Genomic DNA, 11635 nt, shown 5'->3' on the forward strand with positions numbered 1-11635 from the left:
CTGTGGAGTCCATTCTGACCCACAGCGCCCCTAGAGGACAGAGTGGAACTGCCCACAGGGTCTCCAAGGCTGTCAGTCTTCATGGAAGCAAAGCCCAAACCACACCCACTGCCGTGGAGTCCATTCTGACTCACAGCGCCCCTAGAGGACAGAGTGGAACTGCCCCATAGGGCTTCCAAGGCTGTAATCCTTAAGGAAGCAAAGCCCAAACCACACCCACTGCCAAGGAGTCCATTCTCTGTCCTAGGGGACAGAGGTGAACTGCCCCATACGGTTTCCAAGGCTGTCAGTCTTTACAGAGGCTGACTGCCACACCTTTCTCCTATGGAGCAGCTGGTGGGTTCTGACCACTGAGTTTTCAGTGAGAAGCCGAACACGTGGCTAAAAAGGAGGCTTGACAAACACTTGTGGCCTCGGAACCGGAATGTGTTCCTCTGGGTCAGTCCCTGAGTGCTGACAGCCCACTCATCTCAAAAGCACGGGCAGCACTGATGATTCCTTAGAGGTTATCTGACATTCTGGACCAGAAAAAGTCCCACCATCAGAGCCACCCTGGCCAATGTGCCCAGTGGTAAGTTAGTGCTAATGCTAGTAACTTGTTCAGTTTCTACATCAGAAGCTTTAGGTTTAGCGGTGAAGAGGTCTCAGTGCAGGAAAAGTCTGGGAACACTGACTGTCTTCACACCTTTGGTCCCCCCCACCCCCCCAGAGTAGATATCTGTCTTTCTTTCCTACCACGATACCATAATAGCATCTAACTGCTTATAGCATCTCCTGTCTTGAAAATTTACTCATGAAGCACAGCAGAGCAGGAACCCTTTCATATAAATTAATCTCCAAGTAAGTTGAAAGGAGCTCTGGTAGCATAGTGCCTAAGGCACTTGACTGCTAACCAGATGGCTGGTGGTTCAAACCCACCAGCCACTCCTCAGAAGGAAGACCGGGCAATCTACTTCCATAGAGATACCACCGCGGAAACTCAAGTAGGAGTCACTATGAGTCAGAACTGACTCAACGGCACTGAGTTTGAGTTTTGAAGTAATTTAAGTTTGCCCCTTTAAACACCCAAGTTCTTTGTTTTTATTTTAGTTGCTTTATGTGTGTGTGTTGGGGGTTGGGGAGAATTTTAAATAAACCCTTCACTTCCCCCTGTGCTTTCTTAAGCAAAGTTCATCAAACACATTGAACCTTTTCTTTAATGGTTCAAGGTCAAGTGTCTGTCAAGTGTTGAAATGAAACGCAAAAGTAACGTGCTAGGATTCATGCAGAGGAAGAGCCAGGTATGGCCTGGCCCTAACTGTCCCCAGGTGGTCTCTGCCTCTTTCATTATTTACTCTTTCCCTTCTTCTTAGCATTCCTCCCTCTCTCCCTTCTTTATCTTTGTCTTCCTTCGTTCATCCTTTCTTTCTTTTCTGATCTGACCTGACCACATCGGTCTTCTTACAGTTGCACATAAAAAATGCTACGTTAACTTAATAATGTATCGATACACAAAACTGACACATCTCAGACTCGAGACGCAGTTACTGGGGACAGATCTTGCCATGGTACCATGACAGCCCTAGCCTTCTCCATGCGGTAGCTTTGCTCCTCTCTCTGCTGCCCTTCTCATGAGGCAGGGTCTCCCCAGTGAGGGCAAAGACATCAATCTAGTGTTTCTCTCATGGTGATTCCAGAAAGCATCCTGGAATTCCCTAAGAGTGGCCTGCTGTTAACATTCCAAGCCCTACCTGGAGAGGAAGACATGGCTCCTCACTGGACCAGTGAGACCAAGTCACATGGATGTTGCTTTAGTCCTCCCTGAACAAGAAACGGGAGGGTTCCTAAAGACAAAGTGAGGTCCCATCACCAGAATCAGGGGTGACCGACAAAACCACGGGTTTTCACTTCACACTTATCTTTCTTTTGTTGCACAAGAAAACTTCCAAATTCCAAAGCCTTATCGTTAATGTCTGCTGTAAACCAGCATTAAAGTTTGGGCAGCACTTAATGGGCTCCAGGCAAGCTTCGTGTCTCAGATGCTATAAAGCCATCCTAACTCCTTTTTCCCATTTAGATGAAAGACAGTGAGCTCATTGGCTGACTAGAACACACACATCAATTAATTTAATTGACTTAAGTGTCGTTCTGCATAAAACACAACTGTTTGGATTGTTTTAAAAGCCATCAATTTGTCATAAAAAATATATATATACTGCACAGTAGCTTTAATTTTTTTCCTCCAATTCCTTTAATATCTGTTTTGCTAAATGCTTAGCAACAAAAAGCTGGCTTGGGTAAGGGTTTCTTTGCCAAGATAAAAATAATCTGAAATTTAGATGTGTCTGCAGTGACCATGGCAGTGTAAATTAATTAGGCACGCTGAGCCTGATTCAGCGTCTCTAAATTGATTTTGCTTTTATGCTGCTCTGTTTTCTAAAATGTGTTCACCCTTGAAAGTGGTCATTCTTGTTATTACTTCTCTTTCTCAATCAGAAATCACAGTTGGCAAGGGATTCTCACTCTTTTTTTCTAAAGGGTTGAAGTTAATCATCTATTAGTAAATATTGGAATTTGGATTTTGTGCCTGGAGCCAGGCTGAAGGCTTGTTGCTACTGCTGAGGAGATGAAAATAAGTCAGTTATGATCCCTTTCTTGAGTAGGTTATACCCTTCCAGGGGGACACTGTGATAGGTATGCCCAATGCTGGACTGTCAAACACCACAGACATCATAAGACAAGGTGGCTGGTCCTGTCAAGAAAGAACAAGTTATGTGGAGACAGTAGTTCATGTGGGCTGGCAGGAACCTTCTGGAAACACTTGTGGAAAGAAAAGAACTGAGCCAAGAGCTTTGTAGCTGTCCCATAGCCCCAGGTTCCAGGCAAAAACTTTATAAATCTATTTTAACAACTTCTTTAGAGATATTATATAACTTAAAGTTCACTGATTTTAAGGGCACAGTTCAATGATATTTAGTACATTTAGAGAGTTGTGTCACCATCAGCAAAATCCAACATTTCACAAACCCACTGCCATTGAGTGGATTCTAACTCACAGTGGCCCTAGAGGATAGAGTCGACCTGTCTCATAGGGTTTCCAAGGCTGTAAGTATTTATGGACTCAGACTGCCTCATCTCTCTTCCACAGAGTGGCTGGTGGATTCGAACCACTGACATTTTTGTGTAACCAATGTTTTAACCACAATGCCACCAGAGCTCCTTTTAACATTTTTCTACCATCCTAAAAAAAAAAAAAAAAATTCCACAAGCCAATTTTCTGTTCTTCACTGTTCCTGTTTCCAGCCCTGGGCACTGAGAGATCCACTTTCTGTTCCTTATTGTTCCATGTTGTTGTCAGTGGCCATGGAGTCCGTTCCAGCTCACAGTGACTGGTGTGTTGCAGAGTAGGAATGCTCCCTAGGGTTTTCTTGGCCGTGATCTTTACGGAAGTGGATCACCAGGACTTTTCTTCCACAACAGCACTGGGTGCACTCGGACCTCCAACCTTTAGCTTAGTCTAGCACAAACCATTAGTGCCACGTTTCTGGACTCGTATACAGATGGGATCACAAAATGTGTCCTGTGTCCAGCTTTTTTTCGCCAGTGTTGTTTCATGTGCCAGTGCTTTGTTCATTCCTGAATGTTATTTCATTGAATGGATGGACCACATTTTGTTTGTCCGGCCGGCAGGTGATGGACTTTGGGGTTGTTTCTAGCTTCCGGCTGTTGTGAGCAGAGCTGCAGTGAACACTCATGCACAGGGGTCATGTGTTTCTTTTCTCGTGGGTGGGCATTGAGGAGCAGGAATGGTAGGACACAAGGTAAATTTATGTTTCACTTTTGAAATACTGCTCGTTTTCCTAAGTGGCGGCACCATTTTACATTCCTGCCAGTGGTGTGTGAGGTAGCATGCTAGCTATATCTTCATTCATCATCACACAACCTTGGGAGGGAGGGTTGAGATGAGGAAACCGAGGTACATTGTCTTGCTATGGGTTATACATCCCATAATAGCAAAGGCTTAGCTTGGACCGATATTTGGCTGATTCCAAAGCATTTCATCTCCCTCATGCTTTGGTGCCAGGAGTTTGAGGCTCACTTTTAAGGAAGGCTGTCAAACTTAGTTTCAAAGAGAAATGAAGATGGATTAACCATGTGTGCCAAGGGGTGGGCAGGGAGGTCTTGTGACAGCATCCCCACATCCCCATACTACACTATCACATTTGGTATAACTCTCTGCACATCTATGAATGCCCCTCTTTGTTCCTCATCTGTGACGTTTAGACTAGGTATGAGATTAGTTTAGTCTAATCATCTTTTCCACTCCTCTAGCACAGAGGACATGAGGAGGAAGCTCACTGCATTGCATTATAACTGGCTGTTTAACTCCCATGCCTCCCACTTGGCTGAACGTACCAGGTGGTGGGTAGGTGGGTAGAAAGATGCCCATCCAACCTCAAACAGCAGAGTGCCTGGCACAGAAAAGGTGCCTAGTGAACATTGCTTGGTTGGAAGAATAAATGTGAAGGTAAAATTAGATTTCTTTGTTGCATTTCAAACATACAAGAGCAAAGAAATGAATAACATTCTACATCTATGGAGCCAAAGGAAGGGAGGAGCCTTGAGTTTCCAAATGTCTTCATCCCTGGCCTCCCTGCTCCCTTCTGAGAGAAACTGGCCTCTCTCTGTGACTATTCAATGACTGATGTGGTCCATTAGAGTCTCAGGATGCTGGGATGTGACAGAGCAAAGGCATCCAAGATGCACCACCCCCCTTGATTTATAACGAACAGGATGTAGCCAGCATGGTGTGCAGAGAGGAAAACCATTTATGGAGGTGTGTCCAGGGATAGATCAGTAAAAAGAAAAAAAAAGTAATATTTAGATCCAATTGCAGTTGGTCGGTGGGATTGCAGGCAAATGTTATACAATTATACAGAAGAATGAGAAAATCAGTGTTAAAAGAAATAAAACCAGAATGCTCCTTAAAAGTGAAGAGAGTGAATCTTCATCTTGCTTATTTTCAGATATGTCATTGGGAAAGGTCAATCTCTATGAAAGGGCATCGTGTTTGGTAAAGTGCAGGGTCTGTGAAAGGAAGGAGACCCTCCACAAGATGAAGACACCAGCCACAATGATGCACTCAAGCATATGAAAGATCATGAAGCTGGGCAGGACCAGGCAAGGTTTTCCCCTGATATTCCTAAGGGCGCCATGAGTCAGAGCCCACTTGGTGACTAACAACAACAGAGTCGACAAAGAACGATGCAAAGTGACTGAACTCGCACAGTATGAATATAACGCTTTCCTTCTCTCTCTGAAAAGACCAGGGAACATGTGTGAACAGTAGCAGTACCAGCTGCTGTCAACTCAACCCTGACTCACAGTGACCTCATGTGTGTTACAGTGGAACTGTGCTCCACATGGTTTTCAGATGGCTGGGGAAGTAGATCACCAGACCTTTCCTCTGAGGCATCTCTGAGTGGACTCAAGCCTCCAATACCTTCAACTATTTGGTTCACAGCCAATCACATTGGCCGTTTGCACCTCCAAGGGATGGCGTGTTAACAGTAGTCAACATGCAATGATAGAAGTGTGGTTTATTTTCTTCTTTCTTTCCTGTAATTTCCCATAAAAAAAAAAAACACACACTATTTTTATAGCAAAGATAAATCTTGTTTTTAAAGCTTTGATAAGTCTTGAAACACTGCATTTTCATCAGCAGAAATATATTAAGAGATGAGATGATATCAGACCACAAAAATGGTTTGATGCAAAGAACATGTTTGATTACTGCAATAAAAGGGATAGGCATGGCTGTCGAATGTCATGTGACTGGGGACGGGTTCCCGAAGGGCCTGGTGGCTGAGACCTTAACTAGGAGGGCCTGGTGGGGGTGAGTGGGAGGCAGGGCTGCAGATCTGGTGGTGGTGTGAGGTGCCATTGAGTCGACTCTCAACTCATGGGCAACCCATGCCCAATGGATTGGATTGTTGGGATGCATAGGGTTTTCACTGGCTGATCTTGGTTGAAAGGCTCCCAGGTCTTTCTTCCTACTCTGGCATTTGGTTGGGTTGCAGAATGAGAGGCACGGTTGTGTGGGATGGAGGGGACCAGGTGGTTGTACACCAATTCTGATAGGGCCTCTTCTGGGTCTTGAGGATTTTGGGTAGCTCTTTATTTGCATGTTATTTCAAACTTATAAAGAGTTGTGATAAAGTACAAGTGTACCCCTTACCCAGCTGTTCACAGTTGGTGCAAGTATACTGTTGTTCTTGTTAGGTGCCATGGAGGCGATTCCAAACTCCTAGAAGCCCCATGTGTTACAGAATAGAACTACTCCATATGGCTTTCTTGGCTGTAATCTTTTTTTTTTTTTAACTTTTTGTTGTGATTTGGGTGAAAGTTTACAGAACAAATTGATTTTCCATTGAACAATTCATATACATTTTGTTCTATGACATTGATTACAATTCCCGACAATATAACAACATTCTTCCACTTCCTCCCTATCTTTACTGTTTCCAGGAACTCTGGTGGCACTGTGGTTAAAGCACTGGGCTGCTAACCAAAAGGTCAGTGGTTGGAACTCACCAGCTATTCTGTTGAAGACAGGTGAGGAAGTCTGCTTTGTAAAGATTTATGACCTTGGAGACCCTATGTGACAATTCTACTCAGTTGTATAGGGTGGCTATGAGTTGGAATTGACTCAGTGGCAGTGGGGGTTAATATTTCCATTTGTTCTTCTTTCCTATCCCTCCCTGCTTTCTGAGCTTTATCCCCGGGCAAATGCTGCCCTTTGGATCTCATATGGTTGATAGTTCTAATGACTGCATATCTGCCTAATGTTATTGTTCACCTTATAGTGCTATTGTTTGAATTCACCATGGGGGTGAATTCAGTTCCAGTCTTGAAGGGTGATGAAGGTTCATAATCTCAGGGGTTCCACCAGTCTCCATGAGACCAGTAAGCCTGGTCTTTTAATGATTTTGAGTGTGTTCCATATTTTTCTCTTACTCTATCCAGGACCTCCTATTGTGATGCCTTTCAGAGTGGATAGCAGAGGGAGCCAGGCACCATCTAGTTCTTCTGGTTTGATTGTAATCTTTACTGAAGCAGATCACCAGGTCTTTCTTCCACAGGGCCTCTGGGTGGGTTTCTCCAATTTACTTAGTGTATGTATATGTGTGTGTGTGTACATGCATGTATGTTGTATATGTGTGTGTCTTTACAAGTACATGCATGTGTATGTGTGTGACTGCATCTTGATATTTATACATTAATTAATGCAAGAAAAGGGACAACTCTTCCTGACCCCGAGTGGTCAGATAATAAACATCGAAAGAAGATGGGCTTAGAAAATCAGCAATGGATGCTAAAATTAGGGGGTGAAAGGGACATTTGCATAGTTTCAAAGTAAGTGCCTCACAAACCACTTTGTAAGGGCTTGGGTGTTCATCCCAGGGGCACTGGGAAGCTTATTCTTTCAGGACTGTAGGCAGATGACTGACAAGATGAACTTTGCTTTGGAGCCAATTGCTCAGTTTGGGGCATGGGGAATGGAATGGAAGAGATTACTTTCACGGAAGGATGGCAGAGTAAGATCTACAAAGGATGCTCAGTGTTGAGTGCTGTTGACATGAGACTCGAGGTGGTGAGGTGGTTAACACTTTCAGCTGCTAACTAAAGGTTGAAAGTTCAAGTCTACCAAGAGGAACCTCAGAAGAAAGGTCTGATGATCTACTGATAGGCCAGCCACTGAAAACCCCAGGGAGCATGGTTCTGCTCTCGAAGCTCTCAATTTTTTTACCCTTCTTCTTGTCTGTATGTTTGTGTTGCTACGTCTGTTTGCGTGTCTCTGTCTTTTATGTGTGGGTCTCAGTGTGTTTTCTCTCTCTCTGCATGCATGTGTGTGTATGTGTGTGTGCATGCGTGCGTCTAGGCTGGGTGACTCTCACTGTCTCTCTTTGAGAACTATCTGGAGACATAGTTTCCTTAGCAGTGTGTTCTTTTCTTACAAGACTGTACTCTGATGCCTTTGAATATTCTATAAAATATTTTTCTTTTTACTATGGTAATAAACCATCAAGAACATAATTGAATTCAGATATTAAATACTGTAAGCCTATCATTTAGTTTCTGATGAAAATGTGTATTATTGTGTTTGAAATGAAAAAAGAAAAAGTAATGAATCAAAACAACATTTTGTTTTCCCCTCCTGTGAAGTCTTTGTGTGGTGTTCCTCAATCTCTTTCAGGCTGCGTTCTCTGTGATGTGGGAAATAGAACCGGGCCATTATGCAGTGATAAGGTGAGGTTTCCAATTCTACAGCACTGTAGGGATCCACTCCATTGTAGGTTTTATCACCTTTCGATTTGCCAAGTATTCTTAGCATGGAGGGTGTAGTGATAATTGTGGTGGGAAATGGGTACAGTGGGGAGGACATGAGATGTTGAGTCATCCATTCAATCAAGCAATATGCATTGATTGCACATGCTGGATTCATCACGGTGCCGAGGACACAGTCCCAGACAAGGCTGACAGGTGTTACTTCAGAGTTTACCTTCTTGCTACCACTGTGGCTTGCATCTGGGAGGAGCTTTCAGCTTGACCCTAGTTTCCCTTCCATGCAGCTGTCAGTTGGCCCTGTTAGGGTGCTTTCAAACAAAAGTTGAGGTGTCTTAACAGCTCTTATGTTAACACACTGGGGGCCACGTTGGCCTACATTTCCTCACCCCTTCCACAGAGTCCTCAAACAGTGGGCACCTTCACCATTTTGTCTTGACATGCTTCGTACCTTTCCTGCTTGTGGGTGCATGAGCCCCGTGCTGTGTGGCATTCACCTGGGGCTTGTAGACTCATGTTCGGGAATCCTAAATCATTAATGTCTTATGGATAGAAACCTGGACTTAAGATGCTAGAAGCTCTTAAGAAAAGAAGTGAGGAGGTGACTTTTCAGCAAGAAAGAGAGGCATCTGTAAAGTGTGGTAGTTAAGTTGTGTGTCAATTTGGCTGGGCCTGGGTTTGAGTGGCTGGGCAGCTGGATACAGCGATTCCCAGGATGAGACTGATAATCAACTCCGTGGTGGGATCTACTGGAGCAGCTGAGTAGCTGCCTTAGGGATGTGCTCTGCTCTCAGTATAGAAGAAGCAGCTTTGAAGCAGGTGTCTGAGTTTCTTGGCACATTTGGAGCCTTTATTTGCCAAGTCATCAGTGATTGGCCTGCCATATTGTCTGTCAATCTTGGGACTGTTTCTGGACTTGAACTAGTGTCTGCCATGTTATCTGATCGTCTTTGGACTGAGTCATTTTACTTGTTGACCTTGGGTCTGTAAGCCTCAGCAGTAGGCAGCTGACTGAGTTAAAGGACACTGCCAGCTCCAGTGGGCCGGAAGCAAGAGGCAGAGCTGAAGTCCAAGGTCAAAGGGCCTTCACCCAGCCCCTAGAGTGGGCACTTTGAACTCAGATTTCTAGCCTCCTGAACTGTAAGAGAATAAATCCCTGCTTGTTAAAGCCATACATTCGTGGTATCTTCTGTTAGAATAGTGCTGGAGAATCAAAACATAAAGCAAGCTCTGTTATCCTACTCCAGCTAATAATGTTTGTAACCAAGTTCCCTATCACTTGGTTATGTACAGAGCGGGATAAGTGTTGAACTGGAAGAAAATGAAAATTCTGCTGAGTGGAAGCTATTCCTGGAATCTATGTCAGTCTTGATCAAAAATGTGCACTCTAAACATCTTGAGAAGTTGCATTATCTGTAGCTTGTTCAGGTCTTCCATGGAATGAAACTATGAAAACATTCCATGTTCCACTCAGGGAGCTTGCTGTTTGCATCCATTGCAGCCTCTGGGTCGTGTGTGAGCTAATGCTATGTGTCAGAGACAACCAGATGCCTTTTAATATCAGTCCCCTTTCTTCTTCTTAGTATCAGAATTCTGATTTTCAGCTGGCCACATGACTGCCAAACCAGCAGTCTACATTTTTTATCTTCCCTTTAGAATTTGACTAAATTCTAGGAAAAGAACTATAGGTGGAAGGGTTGTGAGGGTTTTCCAAAAACTCCCCTTAAAAGGGAGGTGCCTGCCCTTTCTCTGCTCTTTCTTTGTGTTGACTGGAAGCTGATTGTGATGGTAGGAGCTCATGCAGCCTGTAGGGACTATGAGGTCATATGTGCTGAGGATGGTTTCTGAAACCATAGATCTGCTCTACCAGTTTTGACTTACCTACTTCTGGGCTACTCTTACCTAAGAGAGAAATAAGCTTATTTGTTTCCTTCTATCCTCCCTTATTTTTTGTTATGTGCAGTTGAGCCTCTCAATACATTCTTACTGATATAAACAAGAAGAAATAGGTCTCAAAGAGCACATATGCGTACCAGCAGTCCCACTGCAGGGCTGTGACTAGAATCCGGCTTTCTTTCCTTGAAGCACTGATCTCCTTCAATAACCTCCAAACACTACCTGTTCGATCCTAGACCAGGTACAGAAACCAGAAACACTAGACAAGGAAGCCATATCAGGGAGACTGTCAGAGGACTACCTGCAAATGACTACTTGAAGGAAAAGCCAAAGAAATGTGTCTGATTTATTATAGATATTCTGACACTCATCAATGTCCAAGAATTAGTAGATTTCTCTCTCCACTTCCTTCTTTTTAAAGAATGAAGGAAGAAAAATTGCAAGATTAGTCCATCAACAAATATTGATTTTCTCAAAAATGGCTGGCTTTGAACAATTACACCTACTGGTTGGCTGGTAGAGCCAGTTGTGAGTTGAAATGAAGTGGAATAACTTGGTTTTGGTTGAATCCCGGGTGGGGGGGGCATATGTTTATAAAGTTGACTTGAGTTCATAATGATGTTTTCCAAGCAAATTCCTTTAGAAGCCTGCTCTAGAGAATCCAGGCACAGAATAGCCCTCTCAGATGCATGGATGCAATTAAGTGACTTTTGCAGTCACATTGGTTTTCCTTGCACACTGTGGTGGCATTCTCTTATTTAAAGGTTTTGTTTTTACATTGTGAAATGATTTGTGAAGTGAGGTCAGAGTATCGGGATAATGATCAATACATGAAAATATTGGACTTGGTGTTGATTGGCTTAATGTGGGATGATAACATTGTTTTCTGATGACTGGTAACTTCTTAGTGTAAGGGCATAGTCCTGTCTGTAACATCTTCCCATGGAAGGATGACCCTGACAGCTTAGAACGTGGGCAGGAGAGCTACAACTTGAGCAGCCAAAGTTCCATGAACAAGAAGAGCAATTAGATACAAATTAGGGCCCACTCTGTTGAGATGTCACCTCCCCCTGAAAGCCAGCCCTGATGTGTAGAAGTCCTGTTGATCAGCCTCTTCTAAATACTCCCATACACCCTGGGAATCTTGTTGGAATACATATTGCAGCGTGATGCAGTCACTTGTTAGAACTGCAGTAGAAATGTCCCTGGGTAGTACAGATGGTTAATGTACTCAGTGACTAAACTAAAGGTGGAGGTTCGAGTCTAGCCAGAAGCACCTTGGAAGAAAAGCCTGGTGATCATTTTGAAAAAATTCATGGAAAACCCTGTGGAGCACAGTTAGACTTGGACACACATGGGGTCACCATGAGTCAGAATTCACTCAACAGCAACTGTGTAATGGATTTAATACCTA

The sequence above is a fragment of the Orycteropus afer genome, unplaced genomic scaffold, assembly GCF_000298275.1.
Source record: "Orycteropus afer afer isolate SDZICR_OR568_19922 unplaced genomic scaffold, OryAfe1.0 scaffold00061, whole genome shotgun sequence".
NCBI lineage: Eukaryota > Metazoa > Chordata > Mammalia > Tubulidentata > Orycteropodidae > Orycteropus > Orycteropus afer.